General features: G+C 38.6%; 1 protein-coding gene across 22 annotated transcripts in view; it reads left to right on the top strand.

Annotated features, from left to right (window-relative positions):
• Nucleotides 1-14,371, top strand: part of ZBTB20 (zinc finger and BTB domain containing 20) — a 457,627-nt gene that overhangs the window by 26,446 nt on the left and 416,810 nt on the right. The gene's annotated exons all lie outside the window — the stretch shown is intronic.

The following is a 14,371-nucleotide window of genomic DNA, read 5'->3' as shown; positions in this document are numbered from 1 at the left end:
GGAAACTGAACACCACTGAACAGAGCAGTTCTTAAGAAACAAGACTCAAATAGGCAGAAGACTCGAGGAAATGTAATGAAGAAAGCATTTATAGTGTCCTGGCAGAGGACTGAAATGACGTCTTAAGCATTTTCCTTTTCCTTTTACCCTCTTCTTTCATTTCTGTTATTTGGTGCAATCATATTAAAAACTGTTTTCACTTGGATTTTTTTCCCCACAATTTAAGAACCCTCAGCACCTATTTATTAGGTCTGATAAAGGCTGCAGGTTTACACTGTAGGCTTATTTTAATTAGGAGGTCTTTTATTGTCCTAGTGAATTGTAGTGGACTATTTTAAGCCTAAAAATATTTAACTATCCTGAGCACTGATTAATTTGGACGGTATTTTTGTTTAATAGGGGCATCTTTACTGTTTATAGCTCGTTTTGCACTCTTAATAGATATGGGCAGGAGGAGTGAGGACTACAGCTCTTGTTCCCCACTCTGCCCTCTGTTCCTCATTTTTATTTTCGTGTGTGCAAAACCATCATGCGTGCCAGCTTGGGAAGCTGGCATCCCTCCTGTTAAGACCAAACTTGCTCTCTGTTGCAGTATAAATAGTGCTTGCTTCCAACTTCAGAGCAGTACCCATGTTGCATGCGTTGTGTAGCTGACTGTATTAAAGGGTTTTCCGTGTAATATAAAGCTTTTATATTTGTGGCTTTAGATTTGCTGGACAACTCTGATCACGCATCTGGGGATAGGCCTTTAAGCTTGTCTGATATTAGGGGGCTGGAATATTTCAATTCTGGCATGGTTCAGTTTAAGAAGGTCTTACTTTACTGGCATGTACAGAAGAAAACCAAATGCCATTCTTTAAAATACTCCAGATATAAACCTGGGAGCACTCCCAACTTTGGTAATCCTACATTGTCTGTAAATCACTGGAAGCAGAGGGGGGAAATTGCACCAGGTGAACCAGATGTATTTGGAAATGTCATTTAGTTTGCTACTCTGGGATTTTTGATTTGATAAAAGCACTTTGTTCTGCTTTGTATAAAAGCACCTGACCAGGCAAACTGAGACCAGTTGGTCAGACAGAGGCCACAGAGGAAGACAGTCAGGGCAGGCTTAGGAGGGGGGCTGATTTTTGATTATAGAAGTAAAGAACCATTACAGACTTTGTGGGCAGCATGTGAAGTTTTGCCATGACCTATTAGTCCTTGGGCTTTTGAAAATGGTTCTCTTAAAGTTATATGATAGAAAGCAATAGCTGTTTTCCTTAGACTTTCTAGAACTGTTCTCTTTCCGATTGAAAATGCTGGGCTGTCTGCCCCAGTCATCCCCTTGGGAAGTGCCCTTCCCATCCTTGCCTCTCTGGCACACGTGGCCAGCTGGAGGCTAAGCCCTGAAGAATAAGAATTATTTTATCCTTTTATCTCTTGCATTTCATTTTCGGAGTTTGGATGGTCTGCTTCTGCCACTGTTAGCTTCAGTAGGCAGGCTGGACACACTTGAGCAAGTGTTGCAGAGAGGGATGCTGGGTTTTAGGGTTGTGCTGTGTTGCTACAGATCATGTCACCTCAGTGTGTAAACAGTCCAAAAATAAAAACAGCAAATGATACAAAAAGGAATCCAGTTATATTTTTATATCTCATTAAGTTTCGCTCCTCCTTGCGGTTTTATTGGCAGAGCTATCAGGGGAGTGTATATCTCCATCTGAGAAGAGGCGAAAAGATTTGCATTGGTTGTGTGGGTGGACGCTTTTTTTTTGCCTTTTTTTAACTGTTATTTTCAATGGGGATTAAGTGGGAAGGGGTCTAGGCTCTCCCACACCTGTCTCATTTGTGGATACCCTTATTTTATCACGTATAGAAAACATCTGTTGATTTAAGACTAGTCACTAGTATCTTGCCCAGGGGTTCTTTATTTAGGTACTCAGCTACAAGAGCTGCTGTCCCAAGCTGTCATACACAGAGCAGATTGCTTACTATTGCTGTGAGCCAAAGGTATAGGGTATAGGTGGGTGGACTTGTTTTTGAACCCTGAACTTTTCCTGTGCGGTAGTGACAGACGAGCGGGTTGGAAAAAAGACCAGGGTCCACAACCAGCAGCTTTGGGTCAAGGCACGTCCGTCCCAGAGCTGTGCTTGATCTTGGGCTATGCTTGCAAGATACTGTCTATGAGCGTCGACCTTTTTAGTCCTTGCTGTTGAATGTGAGCCTAATAACTAATTTACACTGTTCTCTTTTGGTATTTCGGAGATTCCTTGACTGCCTACCCCTAGTCTGCAGGGAATGGCCAGGACATGGCTGGATGATTGTGTTGGAACTTGACCTGCAGTTTCCATCCAGACACCCATCGCAGCCCAGGTCAGGGGAGGTAGTGGGAAAGATTATTGCAGGCCTTTGGTTTTAGTACACATAGATCCACCGAGGAATTCCCTACCACATATTGTTGTTGTTGTTTTCTCTCCTAGTTTTGTGCTGGGATACTCCAGCATGCTGAGCACCCACGTGGTTAATGGCTGTTCTGGAAATGAATTATGGCCGTCAGAAATGCTAAAGCCCTATCCCAGATATGTTCCCACATCACGTTTAAGTTTATGCTTGTGTTATGGTCCAGTCAACATTTCTGGCTTTAAGTTGGAATGGCAAACCTTTTTCTTAGGGTCATCAGTACAGAGTGTTTTATTTCTGTCAGATTTTGATCCTGAAAGCAGTGGTTTTTCAGACAAAAGCTATGGATTTGGGTTTGATAGAACTGGAGTTGTTATGACTTTTTATAGCCATAATCCTGGGCTGTAAGAATTCTGTTTGTCTCATGTCCCCTACGTAGGATTTCTGTGTAGTTATTTATACCATACTGGATCTGGGATGCATTCAGTAAGGGGCATGACTCCCCAGTGCGGATCTGCAAACATGACGATGCATGGAAAACTTCAGTTAGCATTTAATGAACTTCTTCATGTATTCAGTGTGAGGACATGGCTTAGAATACAAGCCTTGGCAAGGAGAAGTATCAACTGTTGTTGTTGTTGTTTTTTAACTACTTAAAGCACTGAACGTAAGCACACTTGAACTAGTAGCTAGAGAAAAGCATGTGACTTCATTAAAGTCGTTTATCTAAGCTAGGATATTGTAGGATGGCCTTGCAAAAGCCGAAGAATGAGCTATTCCCAGTGAAAGAGTTTTTAAAAAAAAAAAGTCTTAATTAAAGAAATCCTTTAGTATGTACGAGTTGTGTTTATTCTTTCTCTGAAAACATCAGTGTTTCTATCCCTTCGCTAAAGGTCTCTTTATACAGCAGACAAAGATCCATAAGGAAAACAAAAGACATTGCATCTGGGAATTAAAAAAGGAGTTTTTCCTTTGTTCCACGTAACCTATACTGTTAATTCTAAAATTGAAATTGAATATTTTTCTAAAAACTTAGTATGCAGCTCACGCATTTCCATGGAATGTCCTTAACTATTCACTGACTCACTCCCTATTCATTTATAACTAATATATGGCACTTTTATTGTGGTTTCTAAAGTATGGAGGTTATATGAGTCAGATGCAATTTAGAATAGAGATTATCTTTAAATAATCAAAAACATACCTTGCCAAAAATACTTTTTTTTAAAAAAGAGGGGGGAAAAAAGAAAAAAGGAAAGAAAGCATTCTGTGTTCTCAAAATGTGGAGAGCTTTTAAAAAAGATTTGTTTTCAATAAATAAGGGGGAAGAAATGTTATGTAAACCTAAGTGCTTAGCAGACATCCGTTTACTTCCTTCAAGGAGACAAGGGGTTTTAAGATTTTCAGAGCTCATGAGAAAGGCACATCCTTGAGTACTAGCACCAAGGACGTGATGGAAGCATTTTTCCTTGAAAATTTGCAGCATGAACACATAAGGTTAGAGGTGGCATGAATGATAACTTTCTTGAAGATTTTAATCAAGGACATTTTGGAGAATGTGGGCGTTTGGATCTATCCTTAAAAATAGGAAAACAAAGTAACGAAAAACAAATGAAAACATACAAAGAAAAAGAAGTAACTCCCAGACTACCCTTTATTTTTTTAATTTTTTTATTTTTTTTCACTTCTTCCTTCTCCTTCTTAAGTTGGTTTTGCTTCTCATAAAGTTTTTCATTAATGATACAGTGTTAGAAAGGACAATTGTTTTTTTTTTTTTTTTTGCTGGGACTTTGAAGTCCGTTTGTTGTGACAGCTGTTAGGCTGGCATTTCCTGGACATCAGTGGTATTTTATGATGGCTTGCCTGCTTCCCTTCCTTCTTAGGGCTTTTCTCAGAAAGGAATAGCAAGCTGGCAGACTTAGATTCCTGTATGAAAAAAGCAGAAGATGGATCATATTGGGCTATCGTTGAGCGAATTGTGGGGATCCAAAGAATCGTCAGCTTTTTTGTAAGGTAGTTGGCAATGTGATCTACAGACAGAATCAAAAAGATCTGAAAGCTAGAAACTTGCACTCATCCTTCTGCTGATTTTTTTAAAAGAGTTTGGTGCAGCAAAAGATCTTCCTGGCCTAATAAGTTGATACCAACACAAGTAGAGGCCACTTTATAAGAAATGCATATTTTTGCTTTCATAAAAACCGTACCATTGACTTAAAAAAATCCACGAGCCTCACACAACGGTATTTTCACCAATATATCGAGCCTCATATTTTTCAGTTACACCAGGGCTTTTTTCCTCTGCTGATCTTTTTTTTTTAATAACCAAAGGAACAAATATGTCTTGGTTTTGAGCTTTAATCTGGTGCTTTGTGTACTCTGATGACCTCCTAATCACACTCTCTGTGACATGTCAATCTACTGCTATGGAAAGTGGGTGATTTGGGCTCTCATGAAAGTGATGATATGCTCATATATCCTGTGCACTTAGGACAGAAAAGTTCAAAGAAATGCATTAACCAAACGAATGAAATGTTATGGGAACCCATAATTCAGCTACCAAGTGTCTCTCTCCCAGTTCATGAGTGGTTCTTTGTCTGAGTTGTGACTTTAAATGTGAGCACCAGGTGTGAAGATTTCTGTTTATCTTTATTTAAGCAAAAACAAACACCAAAAAATTCAGAGCTGATGCAGATGATGAAATGTAAAGATGTGCGATGGGTTTAGTAAATAGTCATGGTGCATATGTCTAAACAAGGAAGGAGATTGTAGAATGTGGTATTAGTTTATATTGCTCTCCTTTCATTACTGTATAACCATCTGCCTCTCTGGCATGTTCCTTAAAATCTTACACTTCAGTTTGTAACCTTCAACACTGCAGTGGAGTTTCCTCTGCTGAGTTAGTGGAATCATCTAGATCTCAAGGTAAATGCCGTCAACATCCACAGCAAATTATTATTCATCACCACTGAAAGATAGGATTGACCTTTTTTATCAGATGAAGAGACCTGTCTAGTATGTAATTGGAGAGGTGTGATGTGAACGGGAGTCTGGGGGCAAGGATGTACTCCTCTTGGCACCAATAGGACTTCCTCTGTGGTCTTAGATGCATTACCCAACTGTTCTGCATGGCATCTCCCATCTGTAATGTGTAGATAATGCCACTTGCCTCCCCAGTGAGGATTTTGATCGTTAGTTAATGTTTGTAAGGTTCTGTGAAAATGCAAAGGGTTGTATAAAAATATATATAAACGAATAAAAAATGTGTCGCCATTTGATGTCCTCAGTAAACTGAAGACTGTGTAAGTGAGTGCTTCCACCTTCATAATCCAGCACCTTTTATGTTATAGTTCAATGAGTTGAACATGGAAACATGACGTTGTGGAACTGTGCTTGTTTGAGGAAATCATGGTCCAACATCTTCAGTACACCTTCCTGGTTTTCCCCAAGGAACATTGTTATCACTTAACACATTACCGAACCTTTCTTCTGAACGTTTTTTTTCTGAGGTTTTCCATCAGTTCAACTTGAGCAAATGGCTTGGAGATTTAGACTTATAAGGTCGCATCTCAATCCACCTAAACATGCTAGAAATCCCGAAGCAAGTCAGTTTGGTTCCTGTAGACTGACTCTTTTGACAAATCCCTTTGGATGTGCCCAATGCTCTACTCAACATCGTGGTGAAGAATACAGAAACTTGTCCATGGGTATGGACTTGAGGCTTTAGAATCTCTGTTCAGCATTTGTCATCCATAAATTGGTACAAGGATCAGAACAGATTCATGATCTGATATGTACTTGTATAACATGAAATCATAAAGTGTATTAATCATTGTCATGCCTCAGTGAGTATGTGATGGTGGTTTTAAAAGTGGAGAATATTTCTTTTGAAGCATGGTCTTGGACGAAGGGTTAAAAGATCAGGAAGGCCAAACCCATCTTAGTGGGTCTCTCTCTCTCTCTCTCTCAATCTCTCTTTTTTTTTTTTTTAATTATTATATATGGTTTTTGAAGAAAAGGAACTTGCAGCTCCTTGCTCAGGCGGTTCTTGAGTTGTGGTGTGGATGCTTTGAGGGTATAAACCACAGAGGAAGTCTGGATAAAATAGCTACTTAAAAAGAGATTAAGGGATTTACTTCAGTGCCTCTACGGGCTGTGATTTAAAGGGAGAAGAGCCCACTTTTTCATATTGCAGCTACTTTTATTAGCTACAGGTTTTAACCTCCTGGAAGGATTCTCATGTCTTTCTATCAGCCACTTTGGGGAGTTAATCCAGACCAGTCAACAGAACTGTACATTGCACTTGATTTCTTGGTAATTGTAAAAGCTTTTTTGTCTTCTCTGGCCATTGTAACTCCATAGTCTTTTGGCATAGATGGTATTGATGAGCAAGAATAATAGATAACTATATCTTAACTCCATTTTCCAGAGATAAAAAAGGAGGGAAGAAGGCATTACATAAACTGGAATTGAATACAGAATGATGACTCCAATTCAAAATGCTCTTTAAACTTCTCTTTGTATTTAGTTAATTTTTTTCCCCTATAGAGGTTTATTTGGGACAGAAACTGAACTTGGTCTTACAACTTGCTTTGCCAGTAATAATCAGTGGGGACACCGCATGGTCAACCTGTTTGGGTTTGCAGACTCTCTCAGAAATGTACAGTCAAAAACTTCTAAAAAATACACTACCGAATACTCAATGAGTATGTGATATGTGCTATGTGTGTATGTGAATACTCAGTAGTGTATTTTTTAGAAGTTTTTGATGCTCTTTACCGGTAACAGAATTCTGTGTGGCAGGTAGATTGAGGATGGCATGATATTGGGCAGTTGAGATGGAAAGCGCGGCAGCGTTACCACTTTCAATAAGTGAAGGTTTTGTAGTAGTCCCAGAAGAACAATATTATCTGTCAGGTAGCAGATAAAGTTTGTGCTTGAAAGGGTTTTTTCAGTTGGCTCTTATTTACCTGTATCTGCCTACCCTGCATTAGAAACCTCCTTACATTTTCTCTCCCAGAAGCTTAACTCTGTAATTGTTTCCTATTTGTACACATTTATTTTATCTTTTTCAAATGTCAGCTCAGTATTTCAATTAAAGATTCAATCATGCCTGAAGTTCTTACAATCCAGTTTCAGGAGTGGATCATCCAATTAGGGGATAATGTCCTCTGCAGTTCTGTGCTGCTTGGTTTACCTTAGGATCAGAACTACCCAAAGTCGCTTTTGAAAATGAGTTGTTGATGCCTAAGTAACACTTTTTAAGTCAAATTTTGGAAATTGTATATTGCAGATGATTTGTTCCCCTAAATGAGAGAGGGCAAGGAGGTGAGTTTAAACACCTGATTCATGGTCATCCATGCAGTTCACCTGCTAGCTCTTCACGTGTCTCAGCTTTGTATTTTCTTAACTAATTCTGTCCAAGACTAGACTGCTGGAGAGCAAGAGGTTAGCTCTGCACTGGGCACATTTGAGCTAGTCTGTGTTGTGTAAGCTTAGGAACCAGGATTGGTCCGGGGTTCTTTTGTTTTTAAACTGTTTTGTGTCATTGTGTAGACATTGTCACTGTGACCCAAAACTAATTGCCTGATGAAGGGGAGTGGGATATTCCCCTTGTCTTCAAGTAGTTTTAGCTAAGAATGGGATAGACTGGGTTGATGACACTAAAGATCCTGTTGAAGTGAAAATAGTAATTAGTTCTCTTCTGTGCCAAATGTGAATTTGGAATTGGCATTCTTGTGCACTGTTCTTTGTTGTGTGCCTTCATCAAGAGGGCATAACAGCAGCAGATCTCATCAACTTTAAAAATGCCTGTGAGCACATTTGCTTTGACGTTACTGAGGCACTCTGCCACCATTTTGGTTTTGCCACTGAAGTTAAACGAAGACTTGAAGGCTTCTCAGCTCGCTGTAAAAAGTATACTGCACTAGTGAGTTTGTGAGCAAATGGAAGCTCTACTTTCCTCTGTGCAGTCTCTGATTGCAGCATTGTGCAGGACAAAATAGATGGCCAAATAATCAGATGCTTGCTGTCAGCCTGCTCCCATTGTCTGTGATGATTTATGCTTGCTGAGAAACTGCCTGGTAGGGCTGAATCAAAATGTGAGGTTTCTGTGCTGGCCCGTGCACATCACTTTTGTTTATGGTCTTGGTCTTGCCTGTGAAAGGGCAAAGAGAATTTGATTGATGCTATGATCATAGTTGCTTTTTTACTTGACATCTTTCTGTTTCTTAGAGTAGGTTGAGTGTTCATTAATGGGTTCCTTTGGAAGGCATAATGCTCTCTTTCTTTGGAAATATTTAATAAATGCAAGTAAAAATTCAGCACAATCCAACCCCTAGTGGTTTCTATCATGTAACTTCTTCTAATATCTTAAATTTCATTGCAGTTTCTTTTAACCAAATCTAGCCAGTTTTAAATCACATTAAGCCCACATTAAGGTCTAACTTTGTATTTTTGGTCTAAAGTTTGGAAATAGAAGTGTCCGATACTCAGAGAAATATATATATATATATATATATATTATTTTTTTTTTTCTGTGTAAATCAAACCCAACTTGATGGATTAGGTGGGTTTGGTTTTAGTTATTATGTGTGGGATAGTAATGGTGTTGGAAGGAAAACGGGTGAAAAGGACAAAAGCTGTGGATTCAGGCTGGCAGACTATATTCCAGAGACCTTAATGTACTCTTTGAAACTTTTGGAAGGTTTAGGTCTGAAGATTAGGGCTCAAAAATGCAAATAAAAAAATAAATGTAGAAATACTTCAGTTTAAATCTTTTCAGTCTGGTTTTCTCCATGCTGCTTTCCAGCATCCTGTGTTTTCTCTTTGCATTCCATTCCCTGAAAGCCTTTTCTACTTTAAGAAACTGTTGAAATGCTTATTTTATGATCAGCACAGTATTTAAAGTTCTCCAACTTTGGAGGCAGTGAAACCAGTGTTATGCCCTTCATTTCTAGCCCTACAGTACCCTAAAACACTGAGAGAGGTAAAGATGAGAAAAATATCGATGCACATATCCTGTTGCTTTTGTTCCGTACAGCATAAACATCATCCAAAACTACTCTATTTTTTAACACGAAAAGCATTTCAAAATACTCATCAGGTCTGACAGATTGTATGAAGATTCCATCCCTGCATAATTTAAAGCATCAGATGGATCTTCCCCCATCCCCTCACCCCAAATTACCTGAAAATGGGTTTTGTAATGAGGGTAACTTTAAACAGAAGGCTGCTGGATACTGCCATAAATTTAATTCCATATAATTAAAAACAAAAAATCAAAACCAACCAACCAAAAACAAAGCAAAAAACAACCAACCAACCAACCAAAACAGAATAAAACAAAACCCACCACCTTATCTTTTAAACTAAAACTATGTTTTTAAAATGCAAATAAACCAGCTGTGTTAGAATAATCCAAGTAGAGATAAATAAACCAGCTGAGCTAGAACCCTTGGCCTCATATTTACTATCAGAACTTTAACTTAAATGTGGAACTGGAGCATGGTAAGATTGCCACTTTCTAAATGTGCAGGGTCTACAGATGAACCCAATTCTCCACAGCCTATGGCTGGTGCCCTAGAGCATCGATCATTCTCTTCTTAAGACAAACTATTATTGCATACTGCATTTGCCAAGCTGTTGTGGAGAGATCTATCACAGCCAGTTTGAAAATCTTTTATACTCTTCTCTCTCAGTGAAAAAAATAAAATCTTAAGTCTTGTTTGTAGTGAAGTGAGGTTTCTGTGTTTATACGTTAAAGCACCACATGTTTGTCTAGTGGAACCTGAGAAGAATTCTCATCTCGACAAAGATTTGAACTTCACTGGTCTGTTTTGTACCTTGAAAAGAGGCCTTTCCAATCAAAGGCCTCCATGAGTAAAAATGCCATGAACTTGGTGTAAAAGGGAAAAGATCCAGACTAGGAATGGTCATTTCCCTTCCAGGTGACATCTGGAGGGCAGTGGGATATGGTCAGGCACTATTGTTGGAATCATCTTTTGGCTGTGAAAGAAGAGGGGAAACAGGAAATTGAAACTCGTCTTCTCATCTTTTCTGAAACAAAAATACTGAAAATAGTAAGAAATCTCCAGTACGTGCAAAAGTCAGGGCAGGATGCAGGTTACTGGAGGCCCCATAATTCCTCCAAGGTGTGAGGCAAAATGGGAATGTAAAGTTTAATGTCTTGATTTTCTCCACCTTCCCTCTGCACCCCCAGGCTTTAATTTTCAAGAAGCCAAAAAAGAATTGAGATTTCAATCCTGTTATATGAAGCCTGAATCAGAGGACTTGATCTCTGCTTTGCTCCACTGAATCCCTCTGAAGTGAACGCACATGGGAGAAATTGGATCTGGTGTAAATCCACCTCCAAAGCCCTGGTGTTGTTCCAACTTTTGCTGCAGAAGCGAGAACTTCTGAATTACCCTTAATAACATCAGACCCCATATAAATGTGCAATATTTCAGAGGTGCCTAAAGGTTAGGCACCTCTTAGGTTTCTGCTTAAATCTCCATGTATTTACATTGAGGCCAGCTGGGGGGCTCCTACACTGTTTGGAGATCCACTTAGACCTCTCTCTTCCATTTAGAGCTTTCCTATAAAAAAAAAAATAAATAAATAATAATCATCATGCTTCGCTTTAAATTTATTCACTTCTCTGGTGAAACACAGTAGACAGCAAAAGGACTTACAAACAAGTGTGTGCAAATACATCAGCAAAAGTGATATTTAATCATCGTATGCCGTAATGTTGACACGAGTAGAGATTACATTTGGTTTTTAGAGTTTTTAAGGGGTTTTACCAAATTTTATTAACAATTTCCTGGGTTTTATAGCATTGATCAAAAAATTGCCTGGCCAAAGTAATGGAAACTTTGAGAATACTTTCAGAATGGTCAGCTGCCTGACATCAAATCCCTTTACCCCAGACAGAGAACAACCATGTTGAAGTCTTTTATTTGACTAAGGTCTTGTCTCTGAGCCTCATGTGTCTTTTTTATCTTTCTTAGTTTTTCATGAAGGACTCGGGAGATCGATGTTCTATTGTGATACAGAATAGGAAAAAATGAAACTGTAAGGCTTCATGGAAAAGGGGGGAAATCAGATCCGTTCTAGAAGATGCTGACGCATCCAAATTGTAGAGCATGCAGTGTTCTGTGAACCATGCTCTGACCCATATTTAACGTACAGGAGTTGGAGCTGGGAATGCTTGTTTGGTGCTAGTGCTGTAGCAGGCAAATTTGGGGATACTGGGCCAGTCCCAAACACAGTGCTGTGCCACACCTGCTTCATATTTGGCCAAGCCTGAGGATTAGTTTGTGAAGTCTGTAGTGCACTTACACCTCTTCTCCGCCATTCAGAAGTAATACTGTTACCTTGCTCCCTACTCTGTCCCTCCTACCAGTAGAAAGGATAAAAAATACTTAACACACAGGAAGAAAAACTGTAACTAGTTTTAGAGCATGCAATGTTGATTGGCACTGTATGCATGTCTGTATATATTACAGTATTGAAATTAGTGATGAGATATTTACACACTTCTGAATAGATCAGATTCTTACTCCATTTTCTTTTCCCAGTGTCCATTTCATAATGACTAAAAGCAAAGGCACCATTGTGCTTCTTCAGTGATATTTATTTGATCCTAGTTAAGTAGGATTTTAAGAATTTTCCCTGAAACCACTGTCTGCACCAAAAGAACACGGACTTGGAAAGAGGAATTAAATAATGGAAAAATATCCCTTGATCTCACCAAAGTAGAAGGTAACCCATCTAGACATTGTTTGCTGCTCTTTTGCTTTGTTAAAGTTTGTTTATACTCCATTCAAAAGTACAATTAAGAGGTTATTAGAATTGCACTGAGAAGAATTCAGAATTATGGGACTGGAGAAGTCAAGAACATTTTGTTTTCAAGGGGAGAGTGGCAGTTTAAAATCATCACTTTTCTTTCTTACTATTGTTAGCTGTGTGTAGTGCTTTCATAGCTGAATGCTGAAGAAAAAAACCTGTATATTGTATGTCTGATGGGCCTTTGGTTGAGGCACTTTGTCTCTCTGGTATATGTATTTCACATTGTATGTTGATGTCTCACACAGCTATAGAAGAAGGAGAAAGCAATAAGAAAAGTGATAAAATACAGACTGCAAGAGGAGAAAAAATTCAAGACACATTTATAAAACTCTGAACATTTGTAGAACATCTTAGGAGCAGTAGTAAAACCCAGATCTCTGCCTAGCTAATTTTATTTAAAAAGGACTAGATTTTACATGGGTGGTACATCAAGCCACTGTATGTTATGACTTAAATGTATGTTGAGGGTATGTGTTATATCTTGCAATGGTGAAAGAGCACATATTAGACCTTATATTTTCTGTACATGCTAGTATTTTTGTCATAGGTATTGAGTTTATCTTGGCTAACCCACACTTTTTAAATAATGATGTGTTTGAGTTTTTTCTTATAAACAGGATTGCATTTTTTATGAGATTATATCGATCTGCTACCCAGCATTTTTAGCTTCAGAAAAAAGGAAAGCTTGAATTAAATATAAAAGACATATAAGTGTTCCGGTGGTAAACTTTCAGAGCTGTATTTTATCCTGTATTATGATTCAAAGGCTTTTGGCAGCTTTTTGAGGAACTGTTACTCAGTTATACTTGGTTATTTATGCATTTGGTGGTGTGCACTTCAGTATCTCATCAGTCCACAAGGCATCCGTGGCAGTAGCAGTACTGCAGAAAGTCCTACAACTTCCTTTTGTGTGGGCACGTCACGTCTTGTGGGATACCAGGACATGGGGGAGAAAGAAGCAATGCTGGTATATATTCAGGTTTCACTTTATTTTGGAGTTGAAATGTTGTGTTGAGTGTTTTCGTAGGAAGTGCAATGGAGACTTGCAACTTCTGCCCCTCACTATAACTCCTATCTCTGTGGCTCATCTTTTCTGACACTGGCTTTTGGGAGCGAGGCAATATGAAGAAGAGCATTGAGTGAAGAGCTCCTGAAGCAGCATCCTGCCTCAGAGATCAAGATAATTGCCACGTTTGTAATGCATCTTCTCATATATCATCTAATATAAAAAGAATCCTAGTCATTAGTCCTGTTCTGTTGAAGGCAATAGCAGAATAGTCATTATCTTCATTATGACTCAGGATGCAGTCCTGGACACAATTTCAGAGGATCCTTCTTGGAGGGTCCTCCCTTTCCTTGTTCGCTGACTGTGCTGAGATCCTGTCCGTACCTTACACCTGCTGAGCACTCCTCATGACAGCTTTTGTTGTGCATCTTCCATCTCTCTCTGTTTACCTCACTACTACCCCAAAAGCAAAAGCTTAATTTTGTTAGTGTGATTGGGTGGGTAGTTCATCATTAACTATTTTTGTTTGTTTGTTTGAAGGCTCATTATTCATTCTGGGTGGAGGTGTTTGGCTTCAGTCACATTCATCTATCAGTGTCCGTGTTTCAAGGATTTCCATGGTATTGACATTTCCATTAGAGGAATTTGAAGAATGTTCAATTACATACAGGCTATGAAACATATTTACTTCTTCTTTTTTTTTCTTTCTTTTTTTTTTTTTAATAGTCTGCCAACTGTTCCTTGCCAAACTTTAAACAGGGCTGCTATGACTCTTAGATATTTTTTATAACTGCTATATTGTAATATATACAAATAGTGCACATGCAAATAAAAGCTCATACCGGAGCAATAGAAGACAGCACTAGATTTTATCTGGAGGATTATTGTGGGCCTGTTTCTAATTTATATAATGTTTTCGTTAATAGCAGTACCTCTTTAAAATGCCCAATAAAACAGTGTAGCATTAGTTTAAATAGAAATTTCAGTCATTTTAGATATCCCCCTGTTGTAACAGGTCAGGCTTTTAACAGATGTCTCAATAACTTTGCTATTAGCAGGAATATTTCATGAATTAAAATCAGGCCTTTTTGTCTCTGTCACTCATTGAAATGACCTACATATTTGGCAGATGGAGAG

The sequence above is a fragment of the Aythya ferina genome (assembly GCF_964211825.1).
Source record: "Aythya ferina genome assembly, chromosome: 1".
Classification (NCBI taxonomy): domain Eukaryota; kingdom Metazoa; phylum Chordata; class Aves; order Anseriformes; family Anatidae; genus Aythya; species Aythya ferina.
This window is presented reverse-complemented; position numbering and strand designations above follow the sequence as displayed.